Source organism: Peromyscus maniculatus, chromosome 2 (assembly GCF_049852395.1).
Source record: "Peromyscus maniculatus bairdii isolate BWxNUB_F1_BW_parent chromosome 2, HU_Pman_BW_mat_3.1, whole genome shotgun sequence".
NCBI classification, from domain to species: Eukaryota; Metazoa; Chordata; class Mammalia; order Rodentia; family Cricetidae; genus Peromyscus; species Peromyscus maniculatus.
Window position 1 is genome coordinate 77,551,957 of NC_134853.1, and position 24,035 is coordinate 77,575,991.

At 40.2% G+C, this 24,035-nt stretch overlaps 1 protein-coding gene and 2 pseudogenes across 5 annotated transcripts in view; all 3 read left to right on the forward strand.

The window, feature by feature from the left end:
• Window positions 1–5,256: 5,256 nt before the first annotated feature.
• LOC102904924 (ribitol-5-phosphate transferase FKTN) overlaps window positions 5,257–24,035 on the forward strand; it is a 61,517-nt gene continuing 42,738 nt past the window's right edge. For 2 of the 4 annotated variants that reach the window (XM_076564222.1, XM_015988637.3), the window contains exons 1-2: window positions 5,257–5,394; window positions 19,939–20,025. The gene's annotated coding sequence lies outside the window, so the exon portion shown is untranslated. Of the gene's footprint in view, window positions 5,671–8,199; window positions 11,294–19,938; window positions 20,026–24,035 lie in introns of those variants that run through there. The other 2 variants (XM_076564221.1, XM_076564220.1) reach the window with 2 other exon arrangements.
• Window positions 16,550–17,210, forward strand: LOC143271851 (uncharacterized; annotated as a pseudogene).
• Window positions 17,514–19,902, forward strand: LOC102906475 (uncharacterized; annotated as a pseudogene). Its single transcript, XR_013049113.1, has one exon. The product of XR_013049113.1 is annotated as an uncharacterized LOC102906475 (transcript).

A 24,035-nucleotide genomic window follows, 5' to 3' on the forward strand; every position in this document is an offset into this window, starting at 1 on the left:
AGGAAACTTAACCTAAGTTTGACTATCATAGAAGACTAATTATTAATCTGTATTGCTTAATTATCCATTACAATTTAAATGAGTTACATAAACATAATACCTTAAATGAGTAGAATATATATATATATATATATATATTATAACAAAATCAACTCTAAATTTGTATCAATAAACTAAAATCCATAGCAATGTGAAACATTTTTAAATATGTTGTGGCTCTTTAAAAGTAGGTGGTGGCGCATGCCTTTAATCCCAGTACTCGGGAGGCAGAGCCAGGTGGATCTCTGTGAGTTCGAGGCCAGCCTGGTCTACAGAGCGAGATCCAGGAAAGGCACAAAGCTACACAGAGAAACCCTGTCTCGAAAAACCAAAAAAAAAAAAAAAAGTAGGTTCATTAATCTACTCTTACATCCTATCATATCTATACTATTCCCTTTTCTTCTATAGAAAGAGATTGCATTTATAATCAACCTGCTTTAAATAAAAATAAACATTCATAAACAATATTTTAGGAATCTGGGCATAGCTTCTCACAATACTTCTGCAGGATGCGAGTGCTGGCTATCTAATGGGGATCCTGAGAAAGTTAAGAATTATGGTCAAGTCCTTACTGGTATTGTCTGTGAGGCTATATTCTCTGAGCCAGTTGCCTTAAAGCGGTTTTGGGATGTTGGATCATCTGAGCCTCTCAGGGGGTCTTCCTTGATTAAACCATATTAGCCTGGAAGCATTCCACAGGTTCTCATCTTCTGTGGAAACAAAAGCAGAACCTCTTTTCCAAAGTAACATATCCTTAGACATAAACTTTGAAGTCCAGATACAATATATATATATATATATATATATATTGTGTGTGTGTGTATATATATATATATATATAAATATATATATACAGCTTTTATAATCAATGACTTTCTGCAGTTAAAAACCCCAAAGACAACATGATCCAGACTCTCTGTGTGATATGTGGCTTACTTTTTATATTACTTTTACTTTCTCTTTAAACACTTTTAAAACTTTTTATTTCTTTATATAACTGTCTATATTCCTTTTCCTCTCTCTTACAAGCCTACGTACATTTTTACACACACACTATAAACTGTTTATGGTTTATCCCATCTGAGTCAGTCTTACTCGGAATCTATAATTCTTTTCTGACCAGTAGAAACTTGAAACTGCTAAACTGCTTGGCCAGGATGAAAAACGGCAGCCTTGGCTGCTGACTTCACCCATTTCAGCTTTTCAACGTGGCAGAACTAATTCACCTCCAGCTCTGGGCCACGTGTAACATCAACTCTTAGAAACAGTGGGTCTATGCCTCTATTAAAGCAGCATGTAGCCCAGAAACCTTTTTTTTCTTGTACTAGCAAAAGCTATATCCACCACGACCAGGTTGCGCAGCTTGCAGAAACTTCTGTGTAACTCCATGGGAATCCGCCATGCTGCAATCAAGCCCAAATGCTGCATCATCTCATTGCCCGTATGAGACATGAAGCAGGAACCTGTTTTTGGTTCTGTTTAGAATCGCTTATTAAGTATTCTCAGGTTTCAGGTGGAAACTCGAACCAACACGTTGGGCACCAAATGTAGTAAAAGTTTTCCAGTGCTTCAGCTCACCAGCAGTTGTGACAAATCTCTTCTACTCACATCCCCCAAGTAAACACATAGAGCCTTACATTAATTATAACTGCTTGGCCATTAGTTCAAGCTTATTACTGACTAGCTCTTACATTTAAATTAACCCATAATTTTTATCCATGTTTAGCCATGTGGCTTGGTACCTTTTCTCAGTTCTGCCTTTTCATCTTGCCTTCTCTGTGTCTGGCTGGCAACTCCCAACTCTGTTCTTCCTCTTCCCAGCATTCCTTTAGTCTGTTCACCCCGCCTATACTTCCTGCCTGTCTACTGGCCAATCAGTATTTTATTTATCAACCAATCAGAGCAACACACATTCACAGAATACAGAACAATATTCCACAGCACAGCACCATTTCACCAAGTGGATCCTGGACTAAAGAGGAGAGAGTTAACTGAATACTCTAATACATTAATTCTTTGATCTCTTCTGGTTTTTGTTATAATGTGACCAACTCCCTCAAGCTTTTGCCTCTTTGACTTCCTAATATGATAGACTGTAATCTGGGACTGTGAGACAAAATAAGCCTTCCCTTCTAAATTGCTGTTTCCAGAGTATTTTATCACAGCCACTGGAAGTGAAACTAGTGGCGGAATTCCTCAGACTTCCACTGACATACCCAATTTTAGATTATTATACAACATAGCCAGTACCCCAGAACTCCCTTCCTTGCCATCCCTAAAATTTCCTTGGGAACCCATGTAACTGCTCCCAAGGTCCATCCAGAAGAAAGATCATATGATATATGTATATATATCAGCATGGGTGGCAGGTTGTGGAAACTAGATGCTGGGATATGCCAATTGGAGTGTCTACATGCATGTATACCAGGTCACTTATAGTTGTGCTGTCACTTTCCAGTATTGTCTGAAGAATCTAAGACTTCCACATTTGAAAGTGCATGTATGTCCCCTAGGAAAAATTATCTGTTCAGATGGATATTAAAGAATTTTTTAGAATTATTTTTATTTAGGTATATGTATATGCATATGAGTGCTTAGTATGTGCATGTGAGTGGTTAGGGCTGGTACTGTTCCCATAGGATACCACAAATGTTGCTGGTTTGGGTTGTGTATCCACACACCTGGGTAATTCTCGAAAGATGATTCGTTCACTTCTAACAGGCTATTTTTATTCATCCTTGTATCCTTTCCAACAGCTTTAAATTTCGTTAACCAGATTAAAACATTTTTATGGTGTACTAAAGTCTCAAAAGTGTCTGTCTGAAATGCTTGAGAAGTACTATTTCTTAGTTGCTATAACAATATCTGACAACAGTAACTTAGGGGAATAGGTGTTCCCTTTGGCTCATAGTTAGAGAAGTTAAAGTCTGTCATGGGAGGGAGGGCATGGCAGATTTTATGGCAGCAGGGGCAGGTGGCTGAGTCTACTCACATCTACATGGAGTGGACCAGGGAGCAGAGAGCAGACTGAAAGTGTGTCTGGGCTGTAAACCTTAAGGCCTGTCCCCTCTAATGGCCCACTTCCTCCAGGGTTTTAGAACCCTACCTTTCCAAGATTCTAAAACTGCCAGTAGCTAGAGAGACCAAAGTATTCCAACAGAAGCATTTAAGGGAGTGCTTCACATTCAAGCTATTAAACAGGACCATTGGGAATGGTTGTATTTACCTTGTTATTTTCCAACTTCCAGTGGTAGATGGGGCTTTTACTTTTCCAGCTTATGTTGAGAAGCATAAAGTTACTTGCAAGTGGGGGAATCTTTAGAGGTAAATTGCCACAAAAGTTGCTGACAATTTATGTTTAAGGTACTCAAATGAAAAGGATTGCCAATTTTCTTTGAGGGGATCCAAATTCTCTCTTTGACATATATCTTTAAATCCTGGTCCACTTTATAGTAACAGAAACTTGAAAATTAGATGACACATTATGACTGTGCTATGGAGGAAAAAACAATGAGATCTAACTTAAGCTTCAATCAGAAAACTGGGTAGTCCACTAACGGCCTCTTTTCAAGGTGAATGAGGACAAGATTTGCTATTGTAGGGTAAGAAGGCCAAGGAAAAACATCCTGACACTGACTTCAGGACAAGACCAGGGCCAAGAAGAAGAATCCCACCAATTCCTCAGCTTACCCCAAGATCAGGCCACAGAATCCTACCAATCTCTGAGCTTGCTAAAGATCAGTACACAGAATCCCACCAATCCCCGGCTACCCTGAAAAGCTCTTCCCTACCCACCCAAGACACCCTATATGAACCCTGCATTCTGGTCAGTTCCCTGCTGCTTGTGTAGCTAACTTTTTTCCCTCCCAATAACCCTTGTGTGCGATTTGTTGAGCTGTGTGACTTTGTGATATTCTGACTTCCAGGATTCCTCCTTGAGTAGGAGCAGAGCTATAACACTTCTGCTGAGAAAATACTGCCCCCCCCCCAGCAGAGTTGTAACACTTTTGCTAGGGAAACCATTCCCCCATTGCTGGAACAGAGCTGTAACACTTGCATTGAGAAAGCTTTTCCCTTCAGAGCTACAACACTTACAACAATGCATTTGAAAAGCATTCACTTATAAAAACCTGAGCGGTCTTCCCACTTAGAATTTCCATGTTATTTAGCATAATAAACACTTCATTTCTTTTAAATATTTCCTCTTAACACTACAGGTTGCATCAATTTTAATTTTTTTTTTTTTTTGTTAAAAGACAATGCCTGACTCCTGACCCAACTGACTTGTTGTCTGGAATGATTGAGTCATAGGCATGCCAGGCTTAATAGTGACTTTTTGGAAGAGGCACATCCCATTACAGTTTTTAGAAAAATTCTCTTTAAGCCAAGCATGGCAGTACAAACTTGTAATCCCAGCACTTGAGATGTGGAAGCACTAGGACCTGTTGAAGGCCATCCTACTACATGGAGAGTTTTAATGCCAGCTTGAGTATCATAATACAGAACTGGATGTGGAGGGTAAATTAATTCATCTTTTTCTATGGGCTCTCAGTAAATTTTTTGGAGCAGACTTAAAACTACAATAATTTGTTTAGTGTTTTGTAATTTTTAGAAATTCCTATCTAAATCCATATCTAACACTAACGAGTAACTCTAACTACATCTTTAAAAGGAAAAGATGCTAGTCCCAGAACTGTTTGTTTCCAGCTCTAATCTGGAAGACAGCATCTGGATGCCAATTAGGCAGCTCAACCTGTTAAGCTTATACATCACTACAAAAGGATCTTTCCCGCCCTTTCCCCAATCAGAAGCAATGGTATCTAAATCGCAAGTAACGGTATCCAAAGCAGAATCCAAGGAGTTATTCTGAATCTGTTTGCTTAGTAAGCTTAGTAAGTCTGCTTACAGAAAGGGGAGCTGGCGGGGGAGGGGGGCGAGAGACAGAGAGACACACAGAGCAAGAGAGAGAATGGCAGGAGGAAGTAAGAGGGGAGGGAGGAAGGGAGGAAGGGAGGAATCCTTATCCAGCCGAAGTTTGCATGTAGCCCAGGCTCTGCGCTGTCTGGTGAACCAGCACACCAGGGGAGACAGTTCTGCTTTGCTCTCTGAGGTTTTTCTAAACTCTCGGGCAGCCTCGGTGCTGCTGAAGGGCTGGCTGCGTGTGGCTTTCTAAAGGCCAGGCAAACAGCAGGGCTCTGAGAACGTGGGACAGCGAAGCGGCAGAAAACGCGGAAGGTCGCAGGCCACCCCAGACATTACTTGGGCCAGCTTGTGAGGCTGCGCGCTTGACGGCTCCTTTGCGACGATTACCGCGACAGCAGTAAAGCGAGGCCTCCGCCGCTGCTGTAGAGCGAGGTAAGATGAAGGCACCGGGGCTGTGTCTCTGGGCCTGGGCGGGCGTCCTCAGGCAGGTGTCGCTGGTCGCCCGGTACCCGACTGGAGGTCGGCCACATTCGGGGTCCCCGCCCCAGGCGGTGGGAGCAGCGGAGGTCGGCCGCAGGTCCATGTTGAGTCCGTCTGCCGCCGGCCGCGCTCCTCACGGAAGCAGATCGTCCCCACGTGCGCTTGCGGTCCGCTCATCGTCCTGACCGGCGCCCATCGGAGGTTGATGGAGACGCTCGTAGAAGCCGGGTCGGGACAGCGTCATCGTTTGGGCTGGGTGGTGAGAGCGGAGGATGGGGGAGAATGAGGAGATGTGAGGACCAGTGCATGGCAAGGTGCCTCGGCAGGGGAGGAACTGCTGCAGCCGGCTGCTCTGCCTGCATCCTCAGTGGTGGCTGGAGGCCTGGACTCGCCAGGGACAGGGAGAATGGCAGGCGGCTAACCAGAGAGTTCCCCCGGAGGAGTTTGATGCCTCGCGAAGGACGTGAGAAGTTCTGTGTGCAGGGGCCAGCTGCAGCCGCTTCCAAGAGAGGAGGTGGTTGAATTGCCAGTCTCTTTCCTGTCCTCTGAGACTCCTCAGTGTTCGTCCTTAGTACTTTTGGAGGAGCGGTCACTGTGCTTAATAATGACGGTGGATGACGATAATAATAATAATAATAATAATAATAATAATAATAATAATAATAATAATAATATGGACGCGGTTAGCCATGCCAGATAATTGCGTGTAGCTTTCCTGTCTTGCATTTACATTATCAGTTTGGGAATATGGGAAAAGATTGGATTTAATTGAGGCGGGGTAGTTAGAAGCTTTAGATAAGAGTCTGGAGAACTGAATTCACATTTCATCACTATCGTCAATTTCTCAGGTAGCACGAAGCAAGCCACTTTGCTGTGTGCCTCGAGTTTTCTCAGCTATAAAGAATGATACTCTAGTCTTTCTACTTTTATATATTTCAGATAAATAAAAGTCAGCCAGGCATGGTAGCTCACATCTGAATATCAGCACTTTGGAGGTGGAGACAAGAGAATCACTGCATAATGAGCTTCAGGCCAGCCTGGGGTAAATGCCCTCAAGCAAGCAATTAATTTCTTGCCTCTTGAGGGAAAGGCTTTTCTCACTGCATTAGAGTTAGTATTGCTGTGATGAAACACCAAGACCAAAAGTGACTTGGGGAAGAAAGGGTTTATTTATGTTCCATGTAACAGTTCACCATCGAAAGCACTGGGGGAAGAAACCTGGAGGGAGGAGCCGAAGTAGAGGCCATGGGAAAGTGCTGCTTACTTGCTTGCTACCATGGTTTGCTCAGCCTGCTTTCTTATAGAACCTAGGATCATCACATCCCATAATGGGCTGGGTCTTCCCACATTAATTACTAATAAGAAAGTGCCCCCACAGATTTACTTATAGCCTTGGCTTTATGGAGGCATTTTCTCAGTTGGGGTTCCCTCTTCTCAGATGACTCTCCAGTTGACATAAAACTAGCCAACACACTTATAAAAATAACTTGATTTTAGCTGGGAAGATAATTTAGCCACTAAAGTGCTTGCCATTGCAAGCATGGTGATCTGATTTCCATTCCCAGAAGGTACATAAAAAAGCTGAGCATGTCAGCCTGCGGGTGTACTCTCAGAGCTGGGGAGATTGGAGACAGAAGGATTCCTGGGAATCCCTGGCTAGTCACCCTAGCGTACTTTGTGACTTCCAGGCTAGTGATAGACTTTGTCTTTGGGGTATAAGCGGTAGGAAGGAGGATGGAGAGATGGCTCAGTGACAGACAGCTAGCATGAGAAGAGGACCTGAATTCAGATATTAGCACTCATACGGGAAGCCAAGCATGGCTGTGTGCATGTCGGTCATCCCAGAACCAGGGGAGGCAGCAAAAAATAAGGGTTGCGAACCAACCTGAAGCCTAGCTCCAAAGTCAGTTAGAGGCTCTGTCTTGAGGGAATAAGGTAGAGTGTGAAAGATCAAAATACTGGATCTCTTCTGGCCTGCTTGCTCCTGCCTTCCTAGAAGTGCACATACCCCCAACACACACAAGTCCACATTCCTGTAATACACAAGTGCACATAGCCTCCCCAAACACACACAAGGGCACATAGCCTCCCCAAACACACACAAGGGCACATAGCCCCTATGTACCCACAGAGGTTGATGATACCTAAAGAGTGAAAGTAGAGGTAGTCTTATATCCACATACTTGGATACATTGCTTTGCACTCATCATCTCCCTACACAATAACAACTGGTTTAGTAGTATTCTATTCCAGCACTAAGAACACACTAGCAAAATGAAGTTGTTGTTGTTGGTTTTTTCTTTTGTTTGAGACAGGATCTCATGAAGACCTGGCTATCCTGGAACACATTATGTAGACTAGGCTGGCCCTGAACTCAGAGATCCACCTGCCTCTGTTTCCCTATTGCTGGAATTAAAGGCTTTCACCATCATACCTGGTTAAGAGTAAAATGTTCAAGAAAAATTTTTTCATATTATGAAATCATGTTCCAATAAGGAAACCATTAAATAAAAAGAAAATTTGTACATTTTCTCCCTCTGAAATTCATTCAACTTTACCTATCTTTTTTTTTTTTCATTTTAAGAAATCTTCTAGCCGGGCGTGGTGGCGCACGCCTTTAATCCCAGCACTCGGGAGGCAGAGCCAGGCGGATCTCTGTGAGTTCGAGGCCAGCCTGGGCTACCAAGTGAGCTCCAGGAAAGGCGCAAAGCTATACAGAGAAACCCTGTCTCGAAACCCCCCCCCCCCAAAAAAAAAGAAAAGAAAAAAAGAAATCTTCTTACTCATTTTATATACCAGTGACAAATCCCCCTCCTTTCCTCTTTCCATCCCCTCCCTCCCAGCCTTCCCTCTGAACCCATCCTCCATTCCCTCTTCTGTAAAGGCAAGGCCTCACATGGGGAGTTAGCAGAGCCTGGTACATTCAGTAGAGGCAGATGCAGTCCCCTCCCCTTGCATCAAGGCTGTGCAATGTTTCCCACCATATGTAATTTGTTCCAAAAGGTGACCTTATGCACCAGAGATCGAATCTGATCCTGCAGCCAGGGGGCTTTTTAAGCAGATCAAGCTACACACCTGTCTCATTTATGAAGGGACCTAGTCCAGTCCCATAGAGACTCCCCAGCTTTTGGTCTAAAGTTCACGAGCTCCCATTACCTTGGTTTGGTTGTCTCTGTGGGTTTCCCCGTTCATGATCTTAATGCCCCTTGCTCATAGAATCCCTCTTCCCTCTCTTTGACTGGAATCCTGGAGCTCATCCTGGCTGTGGATCTCTGCATCTGCTTCCATCAGTTACTGGATGAGGGCGCTGTCATGACAGTTAGGGTATTCACCATTTCTGATTACTGGGGTAAGCCACCTCAGGCACCCTCTCCTCTATTGCTAGTAGTCTAAGCTGGGGTCATTCTTGTGAATTCCTGGGGACTTCTCTAGCACCACTGGATTTCTCCCTATCCTCATGATGTCTCTATCCAGGTATCTCATTGCTCTCTTACTCTGCCCCTCCCCCAGTTCGGCTATCCCAATCCCTTATGTTCTCATTCCCTCTCCCCTACCCTTTATTGCCTCCCCTCACCCCCATTTCACTAGTGGAGAATTCATCTATTTACGTTTCCCAGGGCGATCCATGCGTCTTTCTTAGTGTCCTCCATGCGTCTTTCTTAGGGTCCTCCTTGCTAGCTAGCTTATCTGGAGCTGTAGGTTGTAGTCTGGTTATCCTTTGCTTTACATCTAGTATCCACTTATCAGTGAGTACATGTCATTCTTGTCTTTCTGAGTCTGGGTTACCTCACTCAGGATGATATTTTCTAGTTCCATCCATTTGCCTGCAAATTACATGATGTCATTGTTTTTTACTGCTGAGTAGTACTCCATTGTGTATATGTACCACATTTTCTTTATCCATTCTTCGGTTGAGGGGCGTGTAGGTTGTTTCCAGGTTCTGCCTATTACAGTAGTAATACTGGTATGAACATACTTGAGCATGTGTCCTTGTGGTTTGATTGAGCATTCCTTGGGTATATGGCCATGAGTGGTATAGCTAGGTCTTGACGTAGATTGATTCCCAATTTTCTGAGAAACCACCATACTGATTTCCAAAGTGGCTGTACAAGTTTGCACTCCCACCAACAGTAGAGGAGTGTTCCCTTTGCTCCACATCCTCTCCAACATAAGCTGTTATCAGAGTTTTTGATCTTAGCCATTCTGAAAGGTGTAAGATGGTATCTCAGAATCCTTTTGATTTGCATTTCTCTGATGACTAGGGATGTTCCTTAAATATCTTTGGCCATTTAAGATTCTTCTGTTGAGAATTCTCTGTTTAGCTCTGTAGCCTATTTTTTAATTGAATTGTTTGGTATTTTGCTATCTAGGTTTTTGAGTTATTTGTATATTTTTGAGATCAACCCTCTGTCAGATGTGGGGTTGGTGAGGATCTTTTCCCATTCTGTAGGCTGTAATTTTTGTCCTGTTTACTGTGTCTTTTGCCTTACAGCAGACTCTCAGTTTCAGGAGGCCCAGTTTATTCAGTGTCTGAGCTAATGGTATTATATTTACAAAGTGGTCCTGTGCCAATTCGTTCAAGGCTACTTCCTACTTTCCCTTCTAACAGGTTCAGTGTAACAGGATTTATGTTGAGGTCTTTGATCCACTTGGACTTGAGTTTTATGCATGGCAATAGATATGGATCTGTATGCAATCTTCTACATGTTGACATCCAGTTATGCCAGCACCATTTGTTGAAGATGCTTTCTTTTTTCCATTGTACAGTTTCTGTTTCTTTGTCAAAAATCAGGTGTTTGTAGGTATTAGGATTAGTGCTAGTGTCTTCAGTTTGATTCAATAGGTCCACATGTCAGTTTTTGTGCCAATTCCAAGCTGTTTTTATTACTCTAGCTCTATAGTAGAGTTTGAGGTCAGGAGTGGGGATGCCTCCAGTGGTGGCTTTATTCTACAGGATTCTTATAGCTATCCTGGGTTTTTTGTTTTTCTATATGAAGTTGAGTATTGTTCTTTCAAGGTCTGTGAAGAATTGTGTTGATATTTTGATGGGGATTGCGTTGAATGTGTAGATTGCTTTTGGTAAGATTGCCATTTTTACTATGTTAATCCTACCTATCCATGAGTATGGGAGATCTTTCCATTTTCTGATATCTTCTTCAATTTCTTTCTTCAGGGACTTCAAGTTCTTGTCATACAGGACTTTCATTTGCTTAGAGTTACTCCAAGGTATTTTATTATTTGTGGCTGTTGTAAAGTGTGATGTTTCTCTGATTTCTTTCTTGGCCCATTATCATTTGCATATAGGAGAGCTACTGATTTTTTTTAAGTTAATCATGTATCCCGCCTCGTTACTGAAGGTGTTTATCAGCTGTAGGAGTTCCCTGGTAGAATTTTTGGGGTCACTTAAGTATACTATCATATTATCTGCAAATAGCAAAAGTTTGACTTCTTCCATTCCCATTTGCATCTCCTTGATCTCTTTTGTTGTCTTATTATTCTAGCTAGTACTTTGAGTACTGTATTAAATAGATATGGGGAGAGTGGACAGCCTTGTCTTTTGCCTGATTTTAGTGGAGTGGCTTTGAGTTTCTCTCTCTCTGTTTAATGTGATGTTGTCTGTCGGCTTGCTGTAAATTGCCTTTATTATGTTTAGGTATGTTTCCTGTATTCCTGATCTCTCCAAGACCTTTATCATGAAAGGGTGTTGGATTTTGTCAAAGGCCTTTTCAGCCATCTAATGAGATGATCATTTGTTTTTTTCTTTCAGTTTGTTTATATGGTATATTACACTGACAGATTTTCATATGTTGAACCATCGTTGTATCTCTGGGATGAAGCCTACTTGATTATGGTGGATAAGTTTTTTGATGTGTTTTTGGATTCAGTTTGGTGGTATTTTACTGCATTAATGTTCACGAGAAAGATTGGTCTGAAATTCTCTTTCTTTGTTTCATCTTTGTGTGGTTTATGTATTAGAGTTACTATAGCCTCATAGAAAGAGTTTGGCAATGTTCCTTCTGTTTCTATTGTGTGGAACAATTTGAAGAGTATTGGTATTAGCTCTTCTTGTAATTCTGGTAGAATACGGCACTGAACCTATCTGGTCCTGGGCTTTTTTTTAAATTTTTTTTTGGTTAGGTGACTTTAGCCTCTGTTTCTATTTCCTTAGGGGTTAAATGTTTATTTAAATTGTTTGTTTGGTTTTGATGTAATTTTTATATGTGGTACCTATCCAGAAAATTGTCCATTTCTTTTAGATTTTCTAATTTTGTAAAGTGCAGGTTTTTTAATAATGATCTGATGATTTTCTGGGTTTCCTCATTGTCTGTTGTTATGTCTCCCTTTTCATTTCTGATTTGTTAATTTGGATGTTCTCTGTCTGCCTTTTGGTTAGTTTGCATAGGGGTTTGTCTATCTTGTTGATAGGGTGGAATGTTCTGTAGATATCTATTAAGTCTATTTGAGTCATAACATCTCTTAGCTCCTTTATTTCTCTATTAAGTTCCTGTCTAGCAGACCTGTGCATTGGTGAGAGTGGGGTGTTGAAGTCTCCCACTATTAGTATGTGGGGATTGATATGCAATTTGAGCTTTAGTACTGTTTTTTGTGTGTGTGCCCTTGTATTTGGGGCATAAATGTTGAGAATTGAGACTTCATCTTGGTGCATTTTCCTGTGATGAATATTTAATGTCCTTTCTGATCTCTTTTGATTGATTTTAGTTTGAAGTCTATTTTATTAGATAGTAGGATAGCTCCACCAGCTTGCTTCTTAAGTCCATTTGGTTGGAAAGTCTTTTCCCAGACTTCCTACTCTGAGATGGTGTCTGTCTTTGAAGATGGAGGTATGTTTCTTGTATGCAGTGGAAAGATAGTTCCTGTTTCCATATCTATTCTGTTAGCCTGTGTCTTTTTATAGGCAAATTGAGTCCATTGATATTAAGGGATATTAATGACCAGTGATTTTTAATTCCTGTTACCTTTTGGCGGTAGTGTGTGGGTATTTCCCTTCTTTGGGATTTGCTGCTGGGGGGTTATCTATTGCCTGTGTTTTTTGGGTGCATCTAACTTCCTTGGGTTGGATTTTCCTTCCTGTGCTTTCTGTAGGGCTAGATTTGTGGATAGGTATTGTTTAAATCTGGTTTTCTCTTGGAATATCTTGTGCACTCCATCTGTGGTGATTGAAAGTTTTTCTGGGTATAGTTGTCTGGGCTGGCACCCGTGGTCTCTTAGTGTCTGCATTACATCTGTCCAGGACCTTCTGGCTTTCAAAGTCTCCATTGAGAAGTCGGGTGTTATTTGATGGATCTTCCTTTATAAGTCACTTGGCCTTTCTCCTTTGCTGCTCTTAATATTATTTCTTTACTCTTTATGTTTAGCAGTTTCATTATTATGTGGCAAGGGAACTTTTTTCTGCGGGGGTGGGTTCTAGTCTATTTGGTGTTTTATAAGCTTCTTGTATCTTCATAGGTATTTCCTTCTTTAAGTTGGGAAAGTTTTCTTGTATGATTTTGTTGAATATATATTTCCTGTGCCCTTGAGTTGGTATTCTTCTTCTATCCCTGTTATTCTTAGGTTTGGTCATTTCATGGTATCCCATATATGCTGGACATTTTATGTTATGACTTTTGGTTTTAGTGTTTTCTTTGAATGACAAATCTATTTTCTCTATTGTATCCTGTACACCAGAGATTCTCTCTTCTATCTCTTGCATCCTGTTGGTTATGCTTGCATCTGTAGTTTCTGTTTGTAGATGAAATTCTAAACGGTCTTAGAAACTAAGAAACACAGAGCCGAATACAGAGTTAAAGCTTAAGAGATCAAAGCAAGAGCCACCACTCTTCGCTGCCGTCGCTTCCCCTGAGAGAGAGACCTTCTTCTGTGTGACCTGTTTTTTTATTGCCTTTCTGTTCTGCCTTCTCATTGGCTTTAAACCCAACCACATGACTTCCTCGTCACTGCCTGTATATACAGACCTCCAGGTCTCTATGGTTGGTACTGGAATTAAAAGTTTAGGTCACCTTGCTTGGCTGTGTCCTTGACCATACAGAGACTCTGCCTGCCATGTGATCAGAGTAAGGGTGTGTGCTACCACTGCCAGACTTCTGCTTAATGGCTGTGACTTCTGTTCTCCAGGCAACTTTATTAACATACAAATAAAATCGCATTTCAGCACAAATAAAATATCACCATATCAGTTCTTTACTCAGATTTTCTATTTCCAGCATTCCCTCATATTGTGACTTCCTCATTGCTTCTGTTTCTATTTCTACTATTTTTAAGGTTGCTTTCCTCTGCTTCTGCATCGTAATGCTCAGGTCATGCTATTATAGAACTGCTAGGTTCTGGTGCTGCCATGTTGCTCTTTATGTTGTTGTATGTATTTGTGTACTGGTGTCTACTCATCTCTTCCTCCAATGGGTGCAAGAAGTACCTAAGTGTGAGGGAGCTGCTCTTGGTCCAATCTCTGCTTCCAGTGCTTGTGTCTCAGGGGACCACTCTTGGCCCAATAAGATCTGGCAGATTCTGTTTCTCAGGGAGCTATTCTTGGTTTAGTCAGAGCTAGCAGAAAGTGTGTTTCAGGGAGCTGTGGAGGTCACATGGGGATGGGTGGGTTTGGCATAGGGAATGTGCCTTGAGGATTGTTGGGTTCAATGGGTAGTGTTTGGGGAGGCATGCCTACAGGAGCCTTTCCTGCTCCTCTGCTACTGGGGCAGCAATGGGTAGAGGTGGGGGGGGCACAGATTGTGCCTCTAGGCCCAGGTCGTAGTGGTAGGTCTCTCCAGGTGGGAGAAGAGTCACTCGCCTCTTGTTCCGATCAGAGCTAGTGTAGTCTGTCAGACATTACTTATCTTACTTTTTTTTTTTTTTTTTTTTGGTTTTTCAAGACAGGGTTTCTCTGTGTAGCTTTGCGCCTTTCCTGGAACTCACTTGGTAGCCCAGGCTGGCCTTGAACTCACAGAGATCCGCCTGGCTCTGCCTCCCGAGTGCTGGGATTAAAGGCGTGCGCCACCACCGCCCGGCCTATCTTACTTTTTAATACAACCTCTGTTACCTAGGTCCTTTATTTCCATCACTCTCTCAGAACTTTCCTTATAGCATATTCAGAAAGGAGTCAATGTGTGTTTATGGGTTTTTTTTTTTTTTGATAATCATATGGAAAGACTGCCTTATTTTATCTTTCACCTTCTGAGTAGCAACATAGCAAGATAGAGGTTATTTTGCAAAGTATTAATAAGTGATTGGATAGTAAATACATTCATTTTGATCATTATCATCATCATTATTATTATTAATATTATTCTTTTCAGTCCTAGGATGGAATATAGCCCCTGTATATGCAAGCAAGCTACTGTTGAGCTACATTCCCAGGCCTTTTTTCAGATTTTATTGTGAGATAGTCTCACTAAATTCCTACGCTGGCCAGAAAGTTTGTTGCACAGGCAGACCTTGAACATAACCATCATCCTGCCTAGCTTCCAGAATAGTTGGTATTATTGGCCTGTGGCATGAGGTTCTACTAGACTTCCTTTTTTGTTATTTAAAAAAAAATTCATACAATATATTTTAGTCATAGTCTCTCCTCCCCCAACTCCTCCCAGATACCCACTCAACTTCATTCTCATAAAAATCAAAACAAAAAATTACATGGGGTCCATTTTGTGTGTACCAACTATTCATGAGCATGTGGATTGTCCTGGGGCATGTTTAATATACTCTGTCACTCTATTGAAGAAAACTGGTTTTCTCCCTCCCAGAAGTTAATGGTTGCACACACACCTTCTTGGTGAGAGGTAGGACATTTCCCCTTCTCCCTGCTGGGATCTTTGACTGACTTGAACTAGTACAGATCTTGTACATGCTGTCACAGGTTCTGTGAGTTCAAATGAGCATTAGCCATGTTGTGAGTGTCTGTATTATTATCTACTGCAAGATATTTCCTTTCTGATGAGTGCTTAGCAATTTGATACACTGTGTGTAAAACAATGTGAAGTAGGAGTCATTTTATATCTATGTTCATTTGGCAGAATAATTATAGTAGGGTTCCCCTTAGTGCCTATGACCTATCTAGTCTCAGATTTTGGCCTCATTAGTGTGTCAGGTATAGGTTCCATCTTGTAGATATAAAAGGTGGTTGGTTGCTCCTGTAACATTTGTGCAACTATTCCACAGTCAGTGGGTATATCTTGCAGACAGGTTGCTGTTATAGCTCACAGGGTTCACAGGTGGATGAGATTGATAATTGCTTTTTTCCTCCAGTAGTTTGTGTCAAACCTTCCAGCACTATGAACTCTAGTCACCTGGAGTAAAGCTTCAAATTGAGCATCAGCTTCTGAGTGCCTCTTTGATTTCATTTTCTTCTCATGCCTCCCATTCTGCTACCTAGGCTCCTAACCATACAATTACTGAACTGCACTATTCTTTCCTCTGTAGTTTGACTTCTTATTTCTTTTGCAGTTCAGAGCATATTTGAATGTCGGCTGTGACACTGAAAGACTATGTAGTGCTCTTGGCTACAGAAAGGATGTGAAAACAATCCGGACCTTACTTTGTACATGTTTCCACCACAAGTGTTTTTGGTTCTTGTGATCACATTTTCTCAACCTTGTTCATGTATTGATGTGTAGTAAAATTGGTAATAAAAGATGAAATGAAAGCTAAAAGAATGTGTGTTCTGTTACCTAACATGACAGTCTAGGGCCAGAGACAGGAAGACTGATAGCTCGGATGCCCAGAACCACTTAGCCATTTTCTTCTCCATTGCTAGATCTCAGTTCATGTACTAGTTTTGTCCTTTTCCCATGCCATTTAAGAATAATTTTCCAGTTTCAGGCTTGGCATTGAAGAAGATCTGGTGCCATTGGGTTTGTGTGCTGTGCAAGTGCTGCTGCAGGAGCTGAGGGGAGAACATGGGTGAGCTGGGAAGCCAGGACATGAGTTAGAGCTCCAGTGAGGAGATCCTGAGAGCTCATTGCATGAAGCTGTGAGGATGAAGCCGGGATTGCCTTTTGAGACCACAAGATGAATCAGAGCCCCAGTGAGGAGATCTTGAGAGTTCATTGCATGAGGCTGTGACGGTGAAGTCGGGATTGCCTTTTGAGACCACAAGATGAGTGCAGTGACCTATGATGGATGTGCATGTGGACTTCAGTGTGGAAGATTGGGCTTTGCTGGATTCTTCCCAGAAGAATCTATACAAAGATGTGATGCTGGAGACCTACAGGAACCTCTCTGCTATAGGGTATAGTTGACAAGATAATAATATTCAACAAAATTGTGAAAGTTCTAGAATACATGGCAGGAATGAAAGAAAGCATACTGGAGAGAAACTCTCTGGAAATACTCAGTGTGCTAAAAACTTTGCATATCACAATCATCTTCAAATACATAAAAGAAGACATATTCAAGAGAAACCTTATGAATGTAATCAATGTGGTAAAGCCTTTGCACATAACAGTAGTCTCCAAAGACATACAAGAACACATATTGGAGACAAAGCATACAAATGTAATCAATGTGGTAAAGCCTTTGCACATGACAGTATTCTCCAAAAACATAAAAGAACACATACTGGAGAGAAACCATACAAATGTAATCAATGTGATAAAGCTTTTTCACAATACAGTAATGTAGCTAGAGTTTTCCGCCTTGCCCACAGTCAGGACAAATCTTTGTCACCCGCCAGTCCCACAGCCGCTCAGACCCAACCAAGTAAACACAGAGACTTATATTGCTTACAAACTGTATGGCCGTGGCAGGCTTCTTGCTAACTGTGCTTATAGCTTAAATTAGTCCATTACCATAAATCTACACCTTGCCACGTGGCTGGTGGCTTACCGGCATCTTCACATGCTGCTGGTCATGGCGGCATCTGGCAGTCAGTCCTTCTGCCTTCCTGTCCTTTTATTTCTCCTCTCTGTTAGTCCCGCCTATCCTTCCTGCCTAGCCACAGCCGATCAGGTTTTATTTATTGATCAATCAGAACAACTTGACATACAGACCATCCCCCAGCACAGCCAAGTGCAGACCATCTCAGACACCTGCACTCAGGCCCATGGTCCTAATCATCCTCTATGCGGACCTGCTGGGTAACGCCACAAAGAACCCAAGAAGGGCTCCCACAGGACATACAGAACATCCTACAGCACAGTAATCTCCAAATACATAAAAGAAGACATACTGAAGAGAAACTATATGAATGTAATCAGTGTGATAAAGCCTTTGCCTATTACTGTCATCTCCAAAGACATGAAAGAATACATACTGGAGAGAAACCTTACGTATGTGATCTATGCCATAAAGCCTTTTCCCACCACAGTAAACCTCAAATACATAAAAAACAAACAAACAAAAAAAAAACCCTACATACTGGAGAGAAACCCTATGAATGTAGTATTTGTGGGAAATCCTTTGTATGTTCAAAGAGTCTCCAATTACATAAAAGAACACATTCTGGAGAGAAACCCTGTGAATGTAATGAGTGTGGTAAAGCCTTTGGATGTTAAAAAGTCTCCAAAGACATAAAAGGACTCATACTGGAGAGAAACCTTATGAATGTAATCAGTGTGGTAAAGCCTTTATATACCACAGTAGTCTCCAAATACATAAAAGAATACATACTGGAGAGAAACCATACAAATGTAATCAATGTGATAAAGCTTTTCCACAATATAGTAATCTCCAAACGCATAAATGAACATATACTGGAGATAAACCCTACAAATGTAATCAATGTGATAGAGCCTTTTCTAAACATGATCATCTTCAAACTCATAAAAGAACACATACTGGAGAGAAACTTTATGAATGTAGTCAATGTGGTAAAGCCTTTGCATATCAAAAGAATTTCAAGTTACGTAAAAGGACACATACTGGAGAGAAACCCTATGAGTATAATCAGTGTGGTAAAGTATTTGTATGTCAAAAGAGTATCCAAACACATAACTCATACTGGAGAGAAACCTTATGAATGTAATCAATGTGATAAAGCCTTTGCACATCATAGTAGTCTCCAAGAGCATAAAAGAACACATACTAGAGAGAAACCATACAAATGTAAACAATGTGATAAAACCTTTTCAAAATACAGTAGTTTACAAAAGCATAAAAGTACACACACTGGAAAGCATCTTTATGAATATAATTAATGTGGTAAAGCCTTTGCATATCAAAATGATCTCCAAATATGTAAAAGAAGACGTACTGGAGAAAAACCATATGAATTTAATTAATGTGGTAAAGCCTTGCACATATCAGTAATTTCCAAAATCAGAATAAATTATACTCAGAGAGACTCTATAAATGTAGTCAGTGTGGCTACATTTTGAAATTCATGGTAGTCTTTATACAAGAGTAAAATTTTCAGTGTGTAATTAGGTTGTTAAAGCATTTGCATATCACATTAATCTTTGTTGGTCTGAAAAAAAATGGATACCACAGGAAATCTGAGTATAAAATATTTGGTAAGATCATTACCAACGTACGTACATTCAGTTACACAACATTATTTGTTCTGGAGAAAAAAATCTGACAAGTGTCAACAATCTGTTCAGTCATTATGATGTCTTTATTTTGTTTTACTTGCAAACTCACATAGACATAGGCCTATATATTTAAATTATAAAGTAAGTTTTAGGTTTCTTACCTCTCTTCAATCACAAGGAAGAAGAAATCCATGAGTAAACCTTTCTGGATATATATTAGTGCATTTTCTGTTGCTGTAGTAAAATGCAATTCCTAAGTCAACATATGAAAGAATTTAATTTGGTCCTTGGTTCCTGAGAGATACTGGATCACAATGAAAGTGGCATGGCAACAATTGTCAGAAAGGGCAGCTAAAGCAAGAAGCTAAGAACGTACATCCTCAACCTGCACCATGAAGCAGAGAGTAAGAACTGGAAATGGTGTATGGATGAAAACTCTCAGTCCCACTCCTTGTGACATATTTCATAAGCATTGCAACAGTTCCTAAATCTTCTGAAATGATACCACCAACTGAGAAGGATTGGTTTCTCTCATTTCAAGCCTACTTGCTAGCTTTTGTTACACGAACCATTTCACAATGAAGAAAATCTCTGTAAGCCTTTAAATGTCTCAAGACTACAAGAATGAATGTTTACAAGAGAAAAGCATTCAGGAGGGAAAGTTTGATTGTTTAAAAATTTAACTTTGTGATGTGTGTCTTTATGGTTATGTACATGTGCATTCTGGTTCCCAAGAAGGTTAGACTCTTGGAGCTTCTTGTAGAATGAATTATGGGAAGTTCTCAAAAAACTGACTTTGGTCCTGGGAATGAACTTGTCTTAACTGCTCAGCCATGATTCTAGCCCCTTAAGTATTTTTAAATCTTTTAATATCATCTTTGATATCAAGAAATAGGGAAGAACTCATAAAGAGGAATCCCTATTCATGTAAATGATTTTGTGTAGAATTTACTCATTCTAGTTGTATTCAGGTTCAAGAAAAAAAAAGATTTATTTCATCTTTTTTTTATCATAGCCTTGAAGGAAGAAAATTATATACAATTTCACTAAAGACTGATGGTGGAGATCAGTGCATTGTGGTTTCTATTTTGCAACATTTGAGGTAGGTATTAAAGTGTGCTATATCTCTGGAAAATCTATTATGTCAAGTCCAATTTGTGGTCTTTATATACCTCCTGTGGCCATTGTGTATCTTTGGTTGTGCTTTCACTTCGAGATAGATATTTTTCTGTTGTAATGCATAGAATCAGATGCCCATCATCCAAGTAGTCCATTGTTTATTTAAACATCATGCAATGTTGATCATACTTTTCAAGTAAAGGTATCTGTGAAAGAGTGGTGGATTTTTGTTGGTTTTCTTTTTCATCTTTTTAAAAATTTCATTAAGATGTTGTTTGTTACCCAGCCTAGTTTGGATGTCAGTAATTAGTCTGGAATACATTGAACTCATGATCCTCATGTGTCAGTTTCCTGAGTAGAAGTCCAAGGGTAGATGATGTATCCCCAAGGCTTGCTGTTTTGTCAACATGTTTTAAAAATGGTAATGGTAAATTGCTAAACAGGGAAGAGTATAAGAAACATTACATGCCTCATGTGTTTATCCAAAGCAGCACTTTCATCTCTCTGGAGGAGGTGTAATGAGGTAAAACTATCAGCAATCAACTGTATATTTCTCAATACAACTTGATATGCTATAGATATGTATGTATTGTTTGAAGTTCAGTGCATCATCTTCTTCCCATCAGTTATTCATTTGGCCCTTCATCTTGAAGTACTGCCTTCTAAGGGAATTATCCAAAGATGCCAGATAATATAATGGCAATGAATTTTTTTTTAATTTCTTGTGTGTGTGTGTGTGTGTGTGTGTGTGTGTGTGTGTGTGTGTGTGTGTGTGTAATATTGTTTGGGGTTTTTAGGCCATGACAGATATGTTGAGACAGACAATTTAATGGGTCTACTTTGTTTCATATTCATATGGTGATCAAGATAAGGTTACTACCCTTGCAAACCAGACATTTCCCACTGAATCGTCTTACTCATTACAAAATAATATCAGTTTAAAGGCTACATCACTGAAATATGTCTTCTTTTCAAATTTTAAACATTTTCATTGAAGCATAGAGCAAAACCAGACAAATTGAATAATCCTGTTTGCAAATGAAAAAAAATAATTTTACCCTGTAATATATCATAGTTAAAGAAGCCTCTTTACATTAAAATTTCAGGGTACACAGCCTGCTTAAATCTCTTCTGTGAGTGTCTCCATTTTATTTTTTCTGCAGATATTTTCCATCTGTTTTCCCTTTTCTGCTTATTCTATTAGCTTTGTAATATTTTCCATTACACATGATGCAGTATCTTTTTTACACATGTGTAAAGTAAGAAATGTATTATCCTTTTTAACTGTTTTTACAATGGTGGCTATACTGTCACAACTAAGAACTAGGTACACTAATATTATCTTGATTGGGACCTCTGCCATTAAAGAAGCCAGGGCCAGTGATGTTGTCTGAGATACCCCTTTTTGAAACTGTCCCATTGCTTTCTTTAAGTGGTTTCTATGTTATTAATGAATTAATTTTGTATTAGTTGTAAAATAGTGATAGATCCCCAAAGCAACAGTATATTAAGTTGGACTTTAAAATAGTTGAGCTTAGAGAGGCTTAACAATGGTAGTCTGAACGTCAGCTTAAATTTCACCAGGAAGCAGCGTGCGTTACACTGGTGTGCTATTTAATATATCTATGAGGAATAACTAAATCTGGAGAGTGAGAAATAATTGTTATCCATGACCTCCTCTGAAGAAACCATTGTAACAAGTTTTAGCTGACAGCAGACACTAGGACCACCATCAGTGTTGGTGGATGCTGCTAATTTTCACAGTTTAATAGAGAAAATCATGATTTATCCCATCACCTTGATACATTATCTGCAGATGGTGTAGGTAATTCTAATCGCTGTTGTCCTTCTCTTGAGTATTGATCTTATTTTATTTCTTACAGTGCTTATTTTATGTGGCTTCAGCTTTGTCAGTTCATTTAGATTGTTTTAAAGCTCCACACCAAAACTTAGGATTTTAAATGGCAGAGTAAAAATATTTGTACTCTATTCTGTATGTTACCCTCAAGCAACACAATATAGCTTCCCTGAGACAAATAGTGGTATAACATCAAACTGAAATATTTGCACAATGGTGGCCACATGTAAAAAGGAGATCCTTGTAGAAAGAGATCTCCAAAATGACAGAATAGAGAAATGGCTCTTCTGTTTACACTAGGTCAGGACATTTAGGAAAGACATGGGAGCATCCATAGATGTTTGGCAGCATGAACTAGCAAGAAGAAAAGCAAATAAGGTATACACAAGTGCACTATCCTTACAGCAGCAAAACGGAGGAAGTGATTGCCAGAGACTCTTTGGTACCTGTTTTTCATAAAGGAGTAATGTTTTAACTTTTGTAACATCTAATATTTATTCTCAATTTTCCTCACATACACACATGTATAAACTATTCTGTCAGAAAGAACTTCCATCTAGTCTAGAATATAATGCTGTTCCCTCCTACTCCAGTATTCCTATGAATAACTGGTCTTGGGGCGCTCAGGCCATTCAAAGGTAGTAATTAAAGGGAAATGAGCATGGTCCATGAAAAATGCTACAAGAAGAAGAAAATAAACCAGAAAACTTGTGACAATCCATAATGATATTATGCAGGCCTTAGGTGGTGTGGAGTTTATGAAATAGTTAAACTTTTAAAATGGAAGACAGAAGGCTCAGTGGTTAAAACATATACTGTTTTTCCAAGGGACCTGAGTTTGTTTCCTAGTACCTATGTCAGGTGACTCACAATAACCCCCTGTAACTCCAGCTCCAGGGGTATTGGCCACCTCTGTCCTTTACGTGCACCTGCACATGTGCGAACATACCCATGAATGTACTTATAATCAACAATCATTTTTAAAAATCTCTAAAATGACAGTGTTGGCTGTACCTCAGTGGCAATTTGCCACTCCTGGATAGAAGCCTTGAGTTTAGTTAGCAGCCCTGCAAAAAATAAAGACAGTGTTCAATGTCTTAAGAGCTAGGAGTTAATTATGAGAGAGCAGTCTGGCAGAGCTCAGGTAGAAAAGACACACAAGGAGAAATAACAGATTAGAATGGAAAGTCAACATTGAAGCCACAGTGAGGTGGCTTGATGACAGGCTTTGGAAGTTGAACAAACAAATAGGAAAGAAAGGAGATGTACTTACTGTAGTTCTGGAAATAGAGACTCCAATGTTGCAATGAAAGTATTTAAATGACTCCAGAAGTGTTCTACCCAGAAATCTTTATAAGTTGAAAGAATACACAAAGACCAAGAAAAAATGAATATATACTCATTACTATCTTTATATAGTGTATATCAACAAGATAGGGAATATGTGTGCTTCCACTGTGCATCCCATGAAAACAGATCAGATTTCTTGATAATAATCGAGAATAATTAGCATTTCAGGGCAGTGATAAAATCTATAAATTATCAGGGGAAATAAAGTTTGATCTCACAGCCAAACTCTACTGACATCTGTTTTTAAACAATGCAAACACTGAAAGTAAGTAGTGTAACTAGAGTTTTCCTGCCTTCCCCACAGTCAGGACAAATCTCTGTCACCCACCAGTCCTACAGCCACTCAGACCCAACCAAGTAAACACAGAGACTTATATTGCTTACAAACTGTATGGCCATGGCAGGCTTCTTGCCTGCTGTTCTTACAGCTTAAATTAATCCATTTCCATAAATCTATATCTTGCCACGTGGTTCGTGGCTTATCCGCATCTTCACATGCTGCTTGTCCTGGCTGCAGCTGGCAGTGACTCCTTCTGCCTTCCTGTTCTTTCTTTTCTCCTCTGTTAGTCCCGCCTATACTTCCTTCCTAGCCACTGGCCAATCAGTGTTTTATTTATTGACCTATCAGTGTAATTTGACATACAGACCATCCCACAGCAAAGTAGTACCTTTCTGTTCTGTTTTATAAGTTGCAGAGAGGCTGACTGTGCCGAGAGTATATAGGGTCATTGTGGTACACTGTACTAATAAGAGTAAAATAACATAGTTATGGTACAGAATACAAT